The sequence below is a fragment of the Pleurodeles waltl genome, chromosome 4_2, assembly GCF_031143425.1.
Source record: "Pleurodeles waltl isolate 20211129_DDA chromosome 4_2, aPleWal1.hap1.20221129, whole genome shotgun sequence".
NCBI classification, from domain to species: Eukaryota; Metazoa; Chordata; class Amphibia; order Caudata; family Salamandridae; genus Pleurodeles; species Pleurodeles waltl.
In genome coordinates this window covers 135,669,570-135,689,802 of record NC_090443.1, presented here as the reverse complement: position 1 = coordinate 135,689,802, position 20,233 = coordinate 135,669,570, and the positions used below count along the sequence as shown (strand labels likewise).

General features: G+C 44.4%; 1 protein-coding gene across 2 annotated transcripts in view; it reads right to left on the bottom strand.

Annotated features, from left to right (window-relative positions):
* The window catches only part of LOC138292387 (leucine-rich repeat-containing protein 3-like), a 193,757-nt gene that overhangs the window by 59,892 nt on the left and 113,632 nt on the right, over nucleotides 1-20,233 (bottom strand). Inside the window, exon 2 of one of the 2 annotated variants that reach the window (XM_069230955.1) lies at nucleotides 7,739-7,868. The exons of the other annotated variant lie outside the window; for it this stretch is intronic. The gene's annotated coding sequence lies outside the window, so the exon portion shown is untranslated. The remainder of the gene's footprint in view (nucleotides 1-7,738; nucleotides 7,869-20,233) is intronic. 2 annotated transcript variants of the gene reach the window in all.

The window sequence follows — 20,233 nt, the reverse complement described above, 5'->3', positions numbered from 1 at the left end:
CTAGAATGTGAATTACAGAGCATTTATCAAATGTGCGTCTTTTTTACACACTGTCTTACATTTGGAAGGAAAAAATGTAGAGGAAGACAAGGGGCAATAACACTTGTTCTGCTATTCTGTGTTTCCCCAAGCCTCCTGATAAAAATGGTACCTCAGTTGCATGGGTAGGACTAATACCCGCAACAGGAAACGCAACATGGACACATTACATTTTTACATTGAAATCTGACATGTTTTTTGCAAAGTGCCTAGCTGTGGATTTTGGCCTTTAGCTCAGCCGGCACCTAGTGAAACCTAGCAAACCTATATATTTTTGGAAACTAGACACCTAGGGGAATTCAGAATGGGGTGATTTGTGGGATTCTCATCAGGTTCTGTTAACCAGAATCCTTTTCAAACCTCAAAATTTGGCAAACAAACAAAAAAACACTTTTTCCTCACAAATTTAGGTGATGGGAAGTTCTGGAATCTAAGAGTAGACACAAACTTCTTTCCACCCAGCATTCCCCCAAATCTCCTGATAAAAATGGCACCTCACTAAAGAGGGTAGGCCTAGTGCCCGCGACAGGAAATTCCCCAAAACACAACATGGACACATCACATTTTCCCAAAGAAAACTAACCTGTTTTTTGCAAAGTGCCTAGCTATGGTCTTTGGCCTCTAGCTCAGCCAGCACCTAGGGAAACCTAACAAACCTATACACTTTTGAAAACTAGACATGTAGGGGAATTCCGAATGGGGGTGACTTGTGGGGCTCTCACCAGGTTCTGGTACCCAGAATCCTTTGCAAACTTCAAAATTTGGCAAAGAAAACACTTTTTCCTCACATTTCGGTGATGCAAAGTTCTGGAATCTGAGCGGAACCACAAACTTCCTTCCACCCAGCATTCCCCCAAGTCTCCCAATAAAAATGGTACCTCACTCGTGTGGGTAGGCCTAGTGCCCATGTCAGGAATAGATAACACAACGGTCAATGTTGGTCCTTACATGAGGGCAACTATTGACTCTGGGGTGACGCAGGCACTAGGTACAGGCACTCAAGTACAGTAGCGTTTTTATCATTACAGGTGGGGAAACATTGGGTGGTAGGAATTTTGTGGATCCCATTATATTCCTGTAGTCTGTCTGACAGAAATGCAAGAAAAAATTGAGTTTTTATTCAACATTTCACATTTGCAGGGTATTCTGGGTAAGAAAACTTTGGGGAATCCACACAAGTCACACCTCTGTGGACTCCCCCGGGTGTCTAGGTTCCAGAAACATCTGTTTTTGGTAGGTTTCCTGTATGGCCGCCGAGCCCAGTTCCAAAAACGCAGGTGCCTGCCTTACAAAACCAGGTTGTTTTGCGATAGATCATTTTGATGTCTCCACAATACGATTTAGGCTGTGGAATTTGGGGCTGAGCTAAAATGGGGAGCTCCCAAGAGAGCACTCTCTCTGAGCTTGCCACTGCATGCTCCTGCTCTCTTGGTTGGTCTTACCCGCTAATGTCCTACTGCACAGACTGTGCTTGCTAAAGGACAGCAGGACTGTCCTCATCACCTCCCTCATAATCACTGGAAGAGGAGTTATCGAATGGGACTCCTCTGACTGAAAAATTACTCCCAGAGTCTGCGCCACAGTCCTATCCCTCAGATGCTGTCTCAGTATCTCTGTCTCAGTCTCTGATCCTACGTCAGAGCCGTCATCTACAACCCGAGTGAGGGCTTGAGCAGCATTCATCCAACAAGATGTCATCTCTGCTACTAGCTAAACTGTCACTAGCCTACGTAGACAGTCACAAAATTGCTGGTGGGTGTGTGCGTGATACGTGCAATAGTAGAAGTCACCTTACCTTTGATTCTTCCCTCAATCAGCATGTTCTCTCAAGACACTTTAAAAAATAAAAAAAACCACACTATTACTTCACCTTGTCACATACCAATCATCACAGTCTTTAGCGCCTCTAGCGCCCAGTCCAAAAATCATTATTGGGCTCCCACTCCCATTACTTCCAATTCCCTCACTACCACCCAGCAAAAGTTCCCTTCATCTCTCCATAGCCCCCCTCGCACATGCATTTCATTTGTATTATAGCGCAGGTAATGGCTGGCTTTATTAATCTACTCGGCTATTTACATAAAATACAGATTAGATTTTTGCAGTAGGCATATAAACCTTCTGCCCTACTTTATGGCATCAAAACTGCCACTAGACAAAAGTCAGATCCTTTTGTAGCAGAAACATAATCACAAGACTTGACTTTTTATTGCTGTAAAGAGATCACTTTTATATGTGGGTGTGGTTTTCCTGGGGGGCCAATTGCAGCCCCCAGGGAAACAACACAAGCATTGACAAAAGTGATCACTATATATATATATATATATATATATATATATATATATATATATATATATATATATATATATATATATATATATATACACACACACACACATCTATACATATATACATACATATCTACAGCTATATCTATCTATATAAAGATATATATATATATATATATATATATATATATATATATATATATATATATATATATGTGTCTATATATATATCCACATAGATAGTGGCCCCCAGGGAAACCATACAACTATCAAAAACATTATTGCCCCCACAGGGGGTCGCCTTGCTCACGGACGAACCCCTGTCAATTTCTTTTTTTTAAAAAGCCCGGGGATGAGGTTGGGGGGGAATGATCGGGCGCCCCCAGGGGTAAACCTACTGTTTTCCAAGGGGGCCGACCCGGCAAGTGAAATCCCTGGTGTCTAGTGGGTTTTCCCAGTCCTTGATCACAGCTGAGCTGGTCATGGAGGGCCAGGATACCGGTCCAGGAAGGCCTTGTTTGAAAGGGGAGAATCTTCCCTTTCAAACGAGGCCTTCCTGAATGTCGGGGAGGCCCCCTTTCCCCATATAGTGACGTCAGCTCGCCTCGAGGCATGCTGACGTCACAAAGGGGTGGGTGGGGGTACACGGGGAGACACAGAAGATCTTCTGTGTCTCCCGGGGGTTTTCAAAATAAAAAATAATTTTTAACACCCTTTCTGGTGTCGGCCACTGATCGTGACCCGCACCTGGGTGGTAGTGCGGGCGTTGGCCTAACCTAAGAGTCAGATACTATGGCTTGCACCACATACAGTGACTAATGACTGTATGGGAGGGCTGCCATGTGTCATAAAGAGCATGGATTTGGGTGATGTATGAACAAGTGTGTGTGTAGTAATGGGACATATTTGTATAGCCGCTTGTGAGCCTGTGTCATGTAGTCTGGCAGCACAGGCAATATCTTGCCCTATATGTGGCACCATGACATGTTTAAAACAAAAAGTAATTCAAATTCCCAATTATGGCCAGTGCATTCACTTGACAGAACAGCATCAGCTAACTCCAGAACTCTGACAAATCTACTTGGATTTCAGATTTCTACCATTTTTACCTGGGCTGTATGTTTCCACTTAAACTAGTAGTACAGTGCCTACAAGCTGCTGGAAGTATGGGGCCTGCATTTTGTCTCATTAAACCTGGAAATGTGAGCAACACACACTGAAAATTCAGCTGATTCCCGCGCATGACTTTTCATTTCAATGCACAGACAATTCTAACATCCTCAGACATCACCCTTTACCTAGCTAAATCATTCAGTTCACAACCCTCCAATCAGTCATGAACAAAAAGGGACCAATTAGCCTGTGGACAAGGGGACACAAGTGACTCCGGCAAACATACCTTTTCCTCTGGGGTCCCATACAGCTGGCTATACAAGGACAGGACCTCCCTGGTGAGGAGCTCCGGCTCCTCAGGCGTAAAGGCAGGGGCCCGGTCATCTGCTTTGCCCCGCATCCTAGCTCCCAGATGCTGGTAACAGCAGCAAAAAAACAAGGAGGTCCTCTTGGTTGCAGTGTTAGGAGGCAATTGAGCTTTTTTCAATATGCCACGCACAAGTCGATTGCTGACGTGATAGGTGACAGAGACAGACACAGCCACTGTCTTTTGTGCATATCTGTCACACACATTAGACTACAGCTGGGGCCGCCGCCAACTGTTCCACCTATTACGCTGTCAACTTCCACCGACGGCTATTGGGTAGCCAATGTCCTGATGGCAAGGTCAGGCAGCTGACATTTTAGGGTGTGAAGCTGTGTATTTTAAAATTGTTAGTGTGTCACCAGCACTCAAAATGGAGGCTAGTGTCTATACAAATGTCAAATACGAACACCACTATTTTTGGCACGCTATGACACATTAAAAAGGAAGCTGTGATTGTATTTGACATAGATAGTGCCATGGGAGAAGTAATACTTATGTTGATGGTATTAAAAAAGAAAAATAAATAAAAAAAGAAAAGTTAAGTTCAAATAATACATTTCAAATAATTTAAATAAAAAGTGAGTTTTGAGGTTCAAAACATTTGAGAACAGTGTGGGTACATGTATGACACAATGATGTTCCTAATGTTATCAAGACGTAAGATGTGTGTTGATTATCAAAGTATGGTGTGACCATTTATGGTGATGTTTTCTTTTCCATTTGTGAAGACCTTTGAATCCAGGCATGGGTGGAAGAAGACTGCCTCAGGTCTTCTGGCCATTTCCAGACCTTCCACCATGGAGGAAAGGAATGTCATTAAGAAGTTTTGGTTAAACAGGCAAACTATCCTGGATTTGTGTCACCAGCTGGAGCCTGATCTCCTGCCTCACAATAGAAATACAACAGCAATAACACCAGTAGTGAAACTCAAGGCATGGTAGTACTTCACTTTGGGGGCACTGGCTCCTTTCAATACACTGTGGCAGTATCTGGGGGCATGTCCCAACCAACTTTCCATTATGTGCTACAAGAAGTCCTTTCTTCAATGCTGAGCCACATCAACAGCTACATCCAGTTCCCACGACACAGGATTTGGCCACCATGAAGGGAGAATTTTATGTTTGCGGTGGCCTACCACATGTGGTTGGAGCAGTAGATGGCACACATTTTGCCTTGGTGTCACCACACGCAAGGGAACAGTCTACCTCAATCACAAAAACTTTAATTCCATCAATGTCCAAGTTGTCTGCTTACTGGATATGTGTATCTCAAGTGAGTGTGCCCACTTTCCTGGATCAGCACATGATACATTTGTACTACGAACAGCACCATACCCCAGCAAATGTCATCACTTGGACCTGAGTAGGGCCTGGCTTGTTGGTAGGTACAATATTACTTGAGGGTCATTTGATTGAATCCACGTTTTAGAAGGTACAGTGGCTTGATATGATATTAATCTCTTGATATTTTGCTTCCATGTAGGAGACTCAGCTTACCCTAACATTCCATGGTTGTTAGCACTGCTGAGGAATCCAACAACACCAGGGGAACTCCGCTTCAGTGAGGCCCATGGAAGAACACAGAGGCCAGTGGAGTAGGCTTTTGTGCTCCTCAAGGCCAGGTTTAGGTGCTTTGACAAGACTGGTGGAGCCTTCCTCTACTAACCCGATAAGGTGTACCAAATCACCATTGCCTGCTGCATGCTCCACAACATCACCCTGCGATGGAACATCTCAATAATCTCAGAGGAGGGAGACTGTGATGAGTTACTGGGTGAGGATGTTGAAATGCCCAATGAAGATGACAGTGGTGAAGAAAAATGAATTGACCTATGTCAAGATGTTATTGACCACTTCTTCACCTGAGTGTAAGTTAACCTTTACATATTGTAACCTCCAATGTCAGAGCAACTTGTGCCAGAGGGAAGATATCAGTCTGCAATGGTAATTTGGTAAGCATGGTCAGTTCAGGAAAGTCCAAGGCAAAGATGCTAGTGTATCAGAATTTCCTTACATTGACACTACTGTGTTCAATGACAAAGATTAACTTTGCTTGTGCTAAGTATATCTGTTCTCCTAACCTGTCCTTTGAGTCCAAGTTAATATGTGAAATAATTAATCATCCCCTGTTATTCTGTTTCAGGGTTCTTCACCATGTCATCTTCATTTGGACATTTCACAGTTCTATCATTTGCAGTTATATGCTGCTGTTAGAAAATACAAAGTGAACATGTGTTGGTCCTGAACACCCACTTGGGATAGTCAGACATTGTACAGAGACAAATTGCACTGTAATTGAAGGGAAGTTCAGGAGATTTTATTAGATTTGTTCTCTGTGTGATGTTGCCATCAAGGCAATATGTACCACTTAACTTTCTTAAACCACAGGTGTATGTCAGGCCGTAGCATACTGTTTGCCCTTCACACTGGCTAGATCTTCAATAGGCGTTCAGTGGAGGTAGCTGTAGGTGTCTCCTCATAGTTGATAGAACGTTTTTCAGTATACCAATGAATGGTGATTGTGACATTTCACCAGATACTGCCACAGTGTCCAGGAATGGTCATGTGGCCTCAAATTGTGTTACTGCCATGATGTAGACTATTGGTGTTAATGATGTAGGACTCCTATTGTGAGGGCAGGATGTATGGCTCCAGTTGAGGTCATGCATCAATAATACTGTGCCTATTTAATCTGATCCCATGCAATATTCCCTTTCTTCAATGGTGTCAAGGTTGTGAGATGTCCACCTCGAAACAGCACTGACTATTGGGGTTAAGCATGGTTTGTGAAACTCTGCTCTGATTTCTTCTAATACTTGTTGCCTACATATGTATGTTATCAATACATTGGGATTTTTGTTTTGTTTGAATGAAATGGATAACACATTACCTCGTTGGCATTTCTAATTTTCCTTTGCAAAGATATGTACAAAGAGTGTGACAAAATGATGTTGGAAGACAGGCATGACAAATGAAATGCCACAATAAACAAATCTTGTAGTTTGTGTCCCTATCATTTATTTGCATGAAACAAAAGAACTGAGAGGAGTTTGAAACAATGTGAAAATGAACTAAAGAAAGTCTATCATGATGGATGAAAGTACAAAAGTACAGCACTAGACCCAAAAACAGTTTGGAGTCCAATGTGCAAAATACTACTGTCCTCTAAAAAGGTAAATGTGTCCCTGAAACAGTCCACAGAGTAAATGGTAGAAACACACTGGAGGAAACTAGGATCTGTGTCCCTTGTAGGTGGTGATGGAGGTCTTGCCATCATCTCCTGGTGGTCCAGGCAACCATTCCCTCCAGGGAGGACACAGATGCAGGGAGTGGGGTGGGAGGAGCAGGCTCTTCATGTGGCAGGGCCTCCCTATCTGTGGCTAGTAGTGGTGTACTTGGTCTAGATTTAGAAGGGCCACAGACAGGGGCAGATGGTAGGAGAAAAGCCCTGCACATGTAGCGAGACATGTCAAAAAGCACCCTAGTTTGGGTGCTCATTTTGTCCTTGTGGTTGTGTATTTCCAACATGAGCTCCCTTTGCACCTACTTAATCTCCATGGGCTCAGTTACGGCATGGCCCATCACATCTTGGGATTGTTGTACTGCTGCCAAGACTTGGTCAATGGTGGTCTGGCTGACAAAGTCTCCAGTGGTCTTACTTTCCTGGCCCACTCATTCCCTCCCACGATCCCTACCCCCAGAACCCTGTGCCCTGGAGGCAGTGTGCCTCATCCCGCTGGGTCCTGGCACAACTGGAAGCGGTGTTGGTGTTGTCTCAACAGCAGCCAGGAATGGGGGGCACAAGATTGCTGTGTAGTTCCCGAGTATGTGGGAAGTGGAGGTATCCATAGGCTGAGATATGGTTGTAGCTAGGGAAGGAGATGTAAGTGTGGGCCAAGTGCGACTCACTTGAGCTGTCACACCAGACTGACCTGATGGACAAGGCTGCTCCCGATCATCCAGACTTGCAGGAGTAGAGTCCTCACTGAAGGCTTGATCCTGGTCTGGGGTGGAGGTGTCTTGAGAGGCAGACAACGGTACACTGGCCAGGGGGATTTGGACCTGAGAAGAAAGCAGAAAATATGAAAATAAAATCTGGTTTGTACTTCAGGCGTAGCAGGCAACACAACATTGTACAAACTGGGGTTCAACTTACCAGTAAATCTGTCATTGATCATCATATGGACAGTGCAAAGTAAATTATGGGGATACTACTTCTATTCAGATTACCATATCACATGATAGGAAATCTTGGATTCAACAGACTATGAATTATGTGAGCATTTGCATCACTTCAATGTAGCTATGATAAGGTGTCAACATGCTTAAGATACACCACAACTGACATTTTCATCCATAGCATGATATGGTGACTGTCAAATGCACACGTTTTTTAGATGTGTACACACATAGAAGTAAAGGAAGGTAGAGCAACATTACACTGCACTATTGTTTTGCAGATACAAAAACAGGGCATCATGATAGTTGTAGTCATTCTGTTGACATCGTAGACAATACTTGTTTAGAAAGTGAGTTACACATATCTATCTCAATTACTTTAGTGGAGATGAACACACATTTACAACATGTAAACACATACTGGTATGATGTGAATAGACGAAAATACCACTTAGAAGTGCTATATCTTCATCTGCAAATGGATGGAGTTTTTTACCTGTTTTGGGGAAAACAACAACATACACTGATAGAAAGCAAGAAGGGACGCAGCAAATGCAAGGAATGATCCATTTGGAACAACATACAATCTGACTTAACATATTGCACATTGTTAAAATGAGAGATACAACCATGATGCAATAATTGGTATGAAACAAGATATTTTGTGGATTCAAGTTTAGATATATCTGTTTTGATAAGGGTGTCGAACCACCGTTCTAAACGTCTAACTTAAGGGCAGTACCCTTGTGTTGCGATTGCTGCGACATTGCTAAGTGAAACTTACCAGTCTCAACTCCACCAGAGATTCCTGTCAAGCCTTCATGATGTAGATCTGCAAGATCTTCTGCTTGTATCAAAGGAGTTATAATGGGGGTGGGGGGCTGGGAGAATCACCACCATTCCTCTGGGCCTCCAGGCAATGCTTGGAGGCCACGGAACGCACTCTCCACCACAGGTCGTTCCACCTCTTCCTAATCTCCTCCTGTGTGCGCAGGTTGTTTGCTACAGGATTCACTCTGTCAACTATTGTGGACCACATTTGCCTTTTCGGAGATATGGTTATGTTTTGTACTTGAGCTCCAAAAAACTGTGGATCTACTCTAATAAGTTCATTCACCATGACAGACAATTCTCCCTCTGTGAAACAGGGATTACTCCTCCCTGCTACTGTGATTATTTAAAAAAAATAATAGTGCCAGAAAAAAAAAGATGTAGGAGAATCAAAAAAGAAAATGAGCAAAAAACACAGAGGCTGAGATTTGCAGGAAAACAAATTGTCTGGCTGGTTCTGCTGTGAAAATGGTTTTCTGCAGTGTGATGGCAAAGACTCATGGTCTGAAATGGAGTGAGTTTTATAGTGGGTTTTGCAGGTGTTCACAATTGTCAAATATACAAAAGGTGTGGGCTGCTGGTAGCCAACCAATAGCCACAGCCATAGTACTATAATTAACAGGTCCTGCAATGGACTCCTGTTGTCATAGATCCGCCCCTGATACATCACCAGCACAACTGTGGAATCTAAATAGACTCTGCAGGATCCTGCCGTCAAGATGGCAACAGTGGACAATTCACCAGAATTGGAGTCTGCCACATCAGCTGCGGGATGCTGCTGGCGCGACAGAGTACATTCAGTCACGGCAGTCTTTGGCTCAGCCGCAATACGTCAGGCAGAACACCATTGACTTGACTACAATTTGGGTCCGCCGCCGACGTGGCTTGGTAACACCGTCAAGATCTAAATCATGCCCAAGGTTTTGAGGAACGGGCTTAAAGTTCTCAACCATCGGTGTGACCAACTTTTCCTTTATTGCCTGTATATAGATATCTGTAGCTGACTTCAACATTACCTTTAACATGTGGAGGCTGTCCTCATTTTGTACAGTGTGCCTTTTATCCTTATGGTGCTGAGAGGACTGTTGAATCATCACATGGTAGGCGCTGCTATCATCTAATGGTGAGGCTTTAGCAGGGTAGGGTTTGAGGTTGGGATCATCTCCTAGGGTAGACCACATAAGCCTCCTACAGCTCTTCTCTCTCCTAGGACAAAAGGGGTTTATTATATGGGTCCTGCAGGGACAAGGACTTTCAGGGCTTGAGTCAGTGTGCTGTGCCTTTCGGGGACAGAACTGTGGAAGCAATGGTGGTAGAGGTGTTGCAAGTAAAGGTAGGAAAGGTGGGGGGCTGATGGATGAGTTTCTGACCCTTTTTGAAACTGGCATGTGGATTGCTCGAGGCCTTGTTCATCCTCAAAGGCCAGCTTGCATTTATTTGAGATTTTTATGAGTCATGCACCTGAGGGCTCAGGAAGAAATTTTCCAATATTGGATAGAACAGCTTTTCCTGCTTGGCATCAAAGATCTCCAAAAGCTTTTCAAAGATCTACACCTGAGTGGCATCTGTTCTCAGCATCGAGGAGGGCTTCGGAGATGGTTTTGATGCTCGTAGAAGCACAGTTTTCTTCATCAATTCCAGCTCCAAGTGTATAAGTTTGTCTTTTCCAAACCTTGAGGTCAAGGTGGTATTGAGGAATGAAGCACCTCAGCACTTTTCCGGACGGCACACTGTTGAACCCAGCTTCTCAGGCCCAAGGCATGCCGGCGAGAGGAGCCAAACCCAAAGGTGTATGCCAAATTCTGGCTCGATTCAGGGCTCAAGGTCTGACCTCCGTGGGAGAGGGCTCTTTCCTCTGCTGAAGGGTGTTTTGGGGCTTAAGAGTGACCTTGTGGTACCTGCGGTGCTGGCAAGGCACAGGGAGTCAATCTGGACTTTAAGCTTGGGGTTTGGGCTAGCATCAGTTTCATGTCGAGCTTCGTCTCAACCGCCCCTTCTGCGCTGGAGGCCTCTGAGAAGATGGACTTCTGCCTCTCAGCTCTTTGGGCTGCTGAGATGCCGAATGGGCCTGCCACTTCCTTCTCAGTGCCAAGTAGGTCTTCGGTTCAGATGTCAGCTCTCTCAGAGAGGCTTTTTCTCTCATATACCTAGGGGTACAGTGGAAGGAACAGCAGGCAACACTGGAGAAACTGTCTTGGGTTGGCGAGAGCTATAAATTAGAGACGCCATATTTGTCACTCTAGGGATATTTGGCATTACACCTGTAGCAAAATTGGAAGTGTCTGTGTTCCATACCCTCGCCTGAGGTTCATTCTGCAGCCCGTGATTAAGGAGAATTAAGGGCCACTAAGGGTATGAGCCCAAGGGTGCTGTGCGTCAAAGAGTCAGTGACCTTTGGGGCAGAAGTACTGGGCATTACAAGGAAGAACTCTCTGCGGCACAGTGATGTTTTTTTCATCAAAGGGATCTGCATTCTCATATGTCAGAGCCTGATGATGGCAGAAAACAAACTGAGGTGGATCAAGTGTCCTGGTGCATTTAGGATCAATGGTGAAGTCACAACAGGTCTTGTGACACTTTGACAAAAACAATCACGTTTTGAACGTCAGGGTACAAAACTAGATGGCAGGCGTGTGCAGAGCATGCTTATCTAAAGCCCAAATTCTACAAATGCATATTCTGACCTTAGTGCCTCAACCATAACTACAGAGTCTCTATTACAGATTAAATTATATCCCTTTACACATAGATTCACGGGACAAATTGTAGCCGAGTTTAATAGTAGGTGAGGAAAAGATATGACATACAAAATGTAAGAGAGTAACTTAACCATAACTACAATTCCTGCCCTCATGTGAAAAAGGTTGCTAGCCTATGGCAGTAAGGTACTAAATATGTTGTTCAATACGTGACACTTTCAACCGTTCATTTATTCATTTGCAGGTGATAAATAAATGTAATTGGTAATTGCATAATTTTATTTCTGTGCCTGATGAATATTGCTACTTATTTAAATGAGATAAAGTGCAGCTTTCTCCGCATGATGACAATGTGCCATTCTATATTACCAATTACTAGGTATATAAATAGCACTGGATGATTTTAATTTGGGCATTATGCCTTAAGTCTTCATGTTTCAACCATTTCCAAGTGTGTTTTGATTCCTCTGTAAAGATTAAACATACTATTTGAACGATACTATACATTATATAAAATGGTATTATATATTTCAGGTAATGTGGGATGTAATAACATGGCATGGCAGGGGTGAAAATTAAGATGAATTTACTACCTTAACTGATTTATTTCCGGTCTTGTCCTGAAGGTTGTGTTGTATGCACTATTCAACTAATATCAAGCTTAACTAAAATTTTATTCCAGTCAGTTCCATTGTTTTTCTTTGGTGGCGGCAAGCCGAATCCAGCAGGACTGATAAATATCAACATCCTCCAGTAGAAATCAGCCTTAATGGCAGCATGTGAGAATGAGCATTACTAGCCCCAGGTATTAATGGTTATTGATGACACCTACTCTTGAATATTAATGGGCCCAGTCAGTAACAGCACTTAATAGCACCTTGCAACAATGAGCATAACGAAACAGAGCTTGTAAGGAGTTGTAATGGCATAATACATTAATAAGCCTGAATGGCCCTAGGACAAAATGAAGTTGATGACCACATAGAGTTATAAGGCTGAATAAGAGTCAATGTTTTCAGTAATGAGACTCAGGTATCCATAGTTCACAAGTAGCAATAAAATCAAACACCCCAGGAAGTAATAAGGCTTAAGATACCTAGGCATTGATACCTGTCAATGATCGTAGGCATCAACGAGAATAAATGGCCCCAGAAATGGACACTAGTGCACCGAGAAACAATTGCAGTCTGTGGTGGCAGCACTGGTGCCAGAAGTGATGAGAAAGAATAGTGGCAGCATAAATAATAGTTATTGGCCCCACTATAAGTGACTCACTATGGCCTTAAGCAATACTGATCTTCATAGGCAGGCTTACTAAACTTCAGCGTGCCAGGCATTGATAAGCAAAAATTGAATAGTGGCAGGACCTCCCTCCTTACACAAAAGCTGTTTTTTGTGTCCCATTCCCCTCATCTGCAAAGAGCAAGTGAGCTCCAATTGTTGCCCTGCCTAGAATGCACCCTCCATGGTGATTTCTCCCCCACACAGGTTATTGCTAAAAGGTTGGGGCAATTTTCACCCTCAAGCTTTGCTAAGAGAAGTGGAGAACAAGAGCTGATGCAGCTAACAGTTTTTGTTGTTTGTCAATAGACACCAGGGTGGATGTCTGCTCTCTTGGTCCTTTCCACTCTTAAAGGAATGAAGGTGACAGAGGCCCAACCAAGCTGATAGCTGTCCTAATGCCATATTTTTAACTGTAAATAGCACATCAGGGCAGCTCTCAGGTTGTTCAGGTGCTCCTTGACCCACATTTCTTAAGGGTCAAGGAGGACAAGATTGGTGACAGCTGAAGCAGAGCCATATTTGCAAATGCAACCAGCCTTCCTGGTGTAGCTGTTAGGGCGCCCAAACACCAGGGTGCCCCTTCAACATAGTACCCTGTTCTGAGAGCTCCTGAGTGAGTCCGGAGGAGGGGCCCCTCCATGTACTGTGCAGGGGGGCCCGCTCAAGTTTTGTTATGCTACTGTACTTACCCCCAGTAACACTCTTTCTGATGGTTACCATACCCTTCAGAATATTTTCAAGTGCAAGACTGGATCCTAAGATATTTTCAGTAATACTCTTGCTGCACCGGAAGATGGCGCCATATGGCTCTATGGTGACTCAATACTGCCTAAGAAATGAATGAGCAGAGTCACATATAAGTATCACCTCTATGCACTGATGTCAGTTTCTTAATCCTTCTACCTCTCTGCTCTGTGACACAAAGGATTTCAAACAAAATGTAAATTAGACCCTTATTATCATGTCTAAGAGTCCGCTCCACAGAACAGGCAGATGGTACAGCAGTGAAGAATCTGCAGTCAGAGTATCCACCAGAAAGAGCATTACCAAAGGTCTTCTGATGGATACTTCTAACTTGCAGATTCCTGAACTTTTCAATAGATACAAAATCAGTAACTCCTTTTAGACCTGACAGCCTTAGGGTGGTCTTCCCCCAATTTTTTGCCTGACTCCCTCCATTTTTCTCATCTCATTTTTGCTGGTTTTGGGGCTCTGCACACTTTACCACTGTTGACCAGCACTAAAGTGCGTTTACTCTCTTTCCTAAACATGGTAACACTGGCTCATACCCAACTGGCATATATAATTTACCTGTAAAGTGCACCAGATGTGCCCAGGGCCTATAAACAAAATGCTACTAGTGAGCCTGCAGCTCTGATTGTGCCACCCACATATGTAGTCCCTTAACCATGTCTCAGGTCTGCCATTGCTAGGGCTGTGTGTGCAGTTTCACTGCCACTTCGACTTGGCATTTAAAACTACCTGCCAAGCCTTAAATCCTCCTTTTCTTTCATATACGTTACCCCTACAGTAGACCCTAGGAACCAAAGGGGAGAGTGCTATGTAAGTAAAAGGCAGGACATGTACTTATAAGTTTTACATTTTCTAGTAGTAAAAAACTCCCAAAGTCGTTTTTCACTACTTTGGAGCCTGCTCTTGACATGGGCCAGCATTAGAGATTCCCTTATATGCTTTTTTGTGGTAATTTCTGATCTGAGAGGAATAGGCTTGTCATATTTGTTATGGCTGGAATGGTAGTAAGAAATCCTACATACTGGTGAAGTTGGATTGTACATTACTATTTCAGAAATGCCACTTTTAGAAAGTAGGCATTTCTCTGCACTTACTGCCGTCCGTGCCTTACAGCCTGTCTCCAATCCATGTTTAGTCTGTGCTGGTTGACAGCTCCCCATGTGTGTTCCACCCAGACAGCCATAAACACTGGACACTCAGCTCTATCTGCATTCATCTGCATACAAATGGGCTTCCCCTGGCAGGAAGGGTGGAGGGGCTCTCTTTTACACTTCAAAGGCCAGTGGCCTTCCCTCTGCATCGTTATTTTTGACACATCCTAGGTACTGTGTGTTAAAAGGATGCAACCACTGATTCCTAAGGACTGAGACTCATTTAAACCTTTTAAAAGTGATATATTGACTTGTGCATCTTGGATTTTTGTCGTTTTGGTCTTATTTTATTCAGATAAATATTATCTATTTTCCTAAGCTGGTGGGGAGTACTTTTGTGGTGTTTCCACTGTGTTACTGTATTAGTTATTGCACAAATACTTTACACATTGCCTTCAAAGTTAAGCCTGCCTGCTCTGTGCCAAGCTACCCGACGGTGAGCACAGAATACTTTAGGTTATGTTGTGACTAACCCTGACTAGGATTGTGGTCCCTACCTGGACAGAGTGCATACTTCTGCCAACTAGAGACCCAATTTCTAACAGCTCCCAAAAGTGGAGGGTTTGAAGTTTGGACCAAGATTAGAAAGTCTTGCAGAACAGAGGAAAGCAAATAGCACTCCGGTCTAACTGTACTTTCATGGAAGGAGTGCTTTGTCAATATGTGCAGCAGTGCCCAGGTTGAAGCCTGGCAGACATGAAAACCAGTACAAACCTTTGCCATTGCGATTGGATCAGCCTTGGCCCTGGTGGAATGAGCCCACTGGACTTTTGGAAGTTCCTTCATAGCTAGCAGGTAGCAGATGTTAATACTTAGGACTATCCACCTTGACAGAGTCCTGTTTTGTAGTCACTTGCTTTTTTTTGGTCCCAGTGAACCCCACAGAGATATGATCAACCACACAATGGTCTCTTGTACAGTCAATGTAAAAACTCAAATTGCTCTTGGTGTCAAGCTAGGGGAGCTTTTATGCCTCTTTAGAAGAGTGTGGAAGAGTGAAAAATCTTGTTCGGGTGATAGACTGACCAACAGCAAATGGTGATACCTTTAGCAGAAAGGCAGCCCGAGTTCACAGTTCTAATTTGTCTGGGACAATAGTGCTGTAGAGAATGCCTATATTTCACTCAAAAGGTGCGCAAAAGTGATGGTGGTAGTCAGAAGCCATTGTGAGCAATTGTGCATAGGCTCAAATAGTGTGCACGTAAGAAATGAAAGGACTAGATTTAGGTCGCACTGAGGCATAGCAAATGTTTTTTGAGGGAACATATGTGCAGGCCCTTCAGAACCCACATCACAACTGATGATTTAAAAAGGGAGGGCATATCAGGCAAACATAAAGAACCCACAAGTAACTTTTATTTGCTACCACGGCAAAGACGTGCTCGTGCAACAACAAACAACAATATATCAGAGAGTTTGCCCTGCAGAGGGTCAAGATAAAGTACTGCTCACAAGGCCAGCAATCATTCCTAGTGCTGCATTGATGAACCTTGTGGCCAGACATCTAGGAGCAAGAATACCATTTACCCTCTTTAGGCACCAAGTCAAAAGAATATAACTGTTGCCAGCCAGTCTCCATGCATGGAGGTGTATGTTGCTTAGATTCAGATGCAGGGCCAGCCCATGTTGCTGAGGCACAGACCTCCTCAAGGGGTAGCTGCATCAGAAGACAGAAGAGGAGCTCTGGGTAACATACTCTCCATACTGACTTTCCTTGGAACACGAGGTAGGAGAGGCAATGGGTGGAACGTATCACAAATAAAAGGTGTTTGCAAATGATCTCTTTGGAAGAAACTCCAGTGTGCAGAAGCTTTGACGTGTTCTCAACAGTGGTGAACAGATCAAGCCAGGGTGCTCCCCAATGATTTAAGATGGCCTATGCCACATCAGGATGGAGAAGCAAACTGTGGTCTGCATGGTGACGCCTGATCAGCTTGTCCACTATGGCTTTCAGGTAAACTGCTAGGTGGTTGGCTACTCTAAAGATCTTTTTCTGGGCCAGCCATCTCCAGAGATATACAGCCTTCCTGGCACAGGATCCAAGACCCCACCTTGCCATGGTTGCTGCAGAACCACGTGGTGATCATGTTGTCTGTTAGGACATGTATGAGCCTTCCCTTGATGGTTGGTAAGAAAGCTCCTAGGGTCAAATGGATCATCCGAAGCTGTGGAGCAGGCTCTCTGCTTGAGTGTAGAGACCTTTGACCTCCACTTTTCCCAGGTGACTCCCCTGCCCCGACAGCGATGCTTCTGACACAGCTGAAGTCTGAATGGACAAGGGAGAGTGGCCTGTCACAGGTCATGTTGGAGCTCATCTGCACCAGGTAGGCAACTCCAGAGCTGGACCCACTGAAACTTAGGTTCCACTGCAGGGCCTGCAGGTGCAATGCAATGTATGGTATAATGCAAATGCACAGGGCCAGGAGCTCCACAATCCACAGAACCATCCCCATGGAAACTCAGTACTGAACTTGAAAAGCCAAGATCATATCCTGGATGTCCTGGAATCAATGTGGTGTTAGAAAGGACCCGAATGTTACAGTGTTAGGATAGACCCTATAAAGGGAAATCCTCTGCAGAGGGCTCACATGGCACTTTGGCTCGTTGGTAGAGAACCCCAAGAAGATCAAGAGTTCTCCCGTGCAAGCGGTCTGTTGCTAACTGAGGCAAGCCCACCTTGAGCAGCCAGTCATTGTGGCATTGGAATACATGTATCCATTATCTCTGAAAATAAGTCCTGACGACAGCCATCACTTTCGTGAACACCTGAAAGGCCGAGGTAAGACCAAAGGGCAGTAAAAAAGAAGCGAAGTGTTCTAACCCCTCACTGAACCTTATGTAAAATCCGTGGGCCAGTAGGAAGGGTATTAGAGAATACCAGTCCCCATGATAGAAAATGTAAAGGTTGTAAGCCAGTTTGAACATTTTTAATATATCCTTCTCTAGACATATTTTCAATTGTTCAATAGGTCCAGTATGGCCTGAGGCTTCCATCCTTCTCCTGGGTGAGGAAATAGCACCTTCTGCCCCTCTCTTTGTCCGGCACCTGCCCAAATAGCATCTCCAGCCAGCAGCAGGTAGACTTGTGGTATTACGATGGTGGCCAAGGCTGCCAAAAAGTACTTTTAATATGGGGGAATAAGAGGTGGAACAAAATGAAAGGTAGGGAGTAGCCACTTTAAACATCTGGTAAAAGCCATCATTTTGATGTGATGAATCTCCAACTGGAAGGGAACTATTGTATCCAGCACCCTCCCAGTGGGCCGTGAGCCTCAGAAAGCAAATCAAAGTAGCTTGGGAGCTCCTGCAACACAAAAGGAAAACTTGGAGGACAGCTGTCCCTGCTGTTGTGAATAGCCTTGGATGTTAACTCTTCCTCTGCCCTGAAAGAACTGCATCTGCTGCTGCACCACCTCAGAAGGCAGACACTGGTGGTTATAGTGCTGATAGAATTGTCTCGCTGGCAACCCATTGGTGTGACATGATGGATCTCCACCCTAATAGGGCCTATTGTATTTTGCATCCTACCGGCTAGTCCTAGGCATCCCGGTAAGATAGACCTTTGTAATAGTTTCTAAATTTTCCACATTTTCTCGATGATTTGTCTGCTGGGAACTCCTCAGTCTGATGTGATGGATCACCATCAGGATAGAAACTATTTTATTCTTCTCCCTTCTGGCTGGTAATAGTCTGGGAGAGCAACCCAAAGTGGCATAGACATGTTACAGCAGATAAAGAGTTGGAATACAGCTGTTCTCTTGTTATGAATGGCTTGGAGCAGGTAGCTTCTGAAAAATTTGAAGCATGGCCTCCTGACAGGTCGACAATGGCCTAGAGAATTCAGGGGTAAAGGGACCAAATGTGACGCCAGCTCAGAGTTGGAAGACACAGGACCGTTCAAGTAATGGCATTCTGACTTCTCGCCAGACTAGACTTGGCTTTCTTACACTTATGGCGATTTTTCAACTTCAACTTTTTGGCAGACTTGAAGCAGGAACACAACTTCGCACTGAACTGACCTTGTGACCAAAATCAAAAATGTACTTGGGACTTGGAGCGGGACCTCTGTTTCTAATGCAATCTCTTCCTTTGCTTGACCATGTACTGCTTTGCCTCCCAACACCTGATTGTCTTCATGTGCATGAAGGCATAGTAATTGCACAACTGACCAGGGCCCAAGCAACATAGGCACACATGAAAAATTAAAAAGGCTCTATGCAGCTTTCCATACCCTTTAGCAGTGACAATGTATAAGAATTAAATTTTAAAAGATTTTATTTTTTTTAAACATTTTTCCAGGACACTGACGGAGAATAAAAAAAAAAAAAAGTTAGCGGTAGCAATCTGTCACTTCTACAAAAGTGGCTCAATTTTTCTCTATCGTTTTAACCTCCGCAAATGACAGGTGTATATTCCCAGGTTTGGTCCACAAAACAAACATGTGTTCTCAGAGGAGCCATGAGTTGCAAGGGTCCTCCTTGCCCTTCAGCACTGTGTGGGTAAAGATGACCAGGGAAGAGGACAGGCACCTACTGCAATTGCGAGTACGGCGTCCCTGTTATCTATGAATCATATTCTTTTGAGGGTTAAAGAAGACTGGGTATGCAAACGCCTCTGGTGCTCTATTATCAAATACCAAGAGGACTGTGAAGAAGCTGTTAACTACATCAGTCTTCATCTCCATACCTGAGCAAGGTTGGTTAAGAACTCACCTATCCCCCCACTTAGGCAATGCAACGAGGAATGGGCACCCACCCTTACTTCTCCTTTGTACATGGAGAATGGGTACTGTGGGGCACCAAATTACCTAAGGAGTTAGTTAAGGGGATTACTGCATCCAAGAACCAGGTGGAGAGGGACCTCCTGACCCACACATTCACCTTCACCCTTGGGCAAAGCAGGAGGGGGACAGGGGCAGAGATAACTCTCTCAGCTTTTAGCCAATTCTTTGTGGACATACAGCACAAGTGTATCCCTCCGAGGCATAGAAGGGGGTCAATCAGCCATTATACAGAGAGGGGGAAGCAAAGAACCTCCCCACCATTTGTCCTTGGACAATGCTGATTTTGGTTGCATAGAAGGGGCAGGGTCGAAAGAATCCACCTTATCTGAGGATTATTTTCACACCACAACTGTGTGGAAAGACAGAGGTATGTGTCTAACCCTCTGGTCCAAGCAAGGAAGATTTGGGGAAGTTGTTATGATATTACTATGTGCACTTGCGACTTTCTCTTGTATTTCACGAGTGATCCACATCACAGCGGGAGAGACAAGGGGGATTCAAGAATGTGGGTAGCGAGTGTATTTACAGTTAGACTTACACCATTAACCCCTTCCCCGCCACGGACGTGATGGTTACGTCCATGGCAGCGCCCGTGTGGCGCCATGGACGTAACCATTACGTCCTGAATGCTTCCCTCGGGAGAAGCGCTAGCGCTCCTCCCGAGGGACGCCCCCCCCACCCCCCCAGGTCAGGGCTGACCGGGGAATCCCTTCCCCTTCCACCCCCGACCCCCCCCACCCCCCCCCT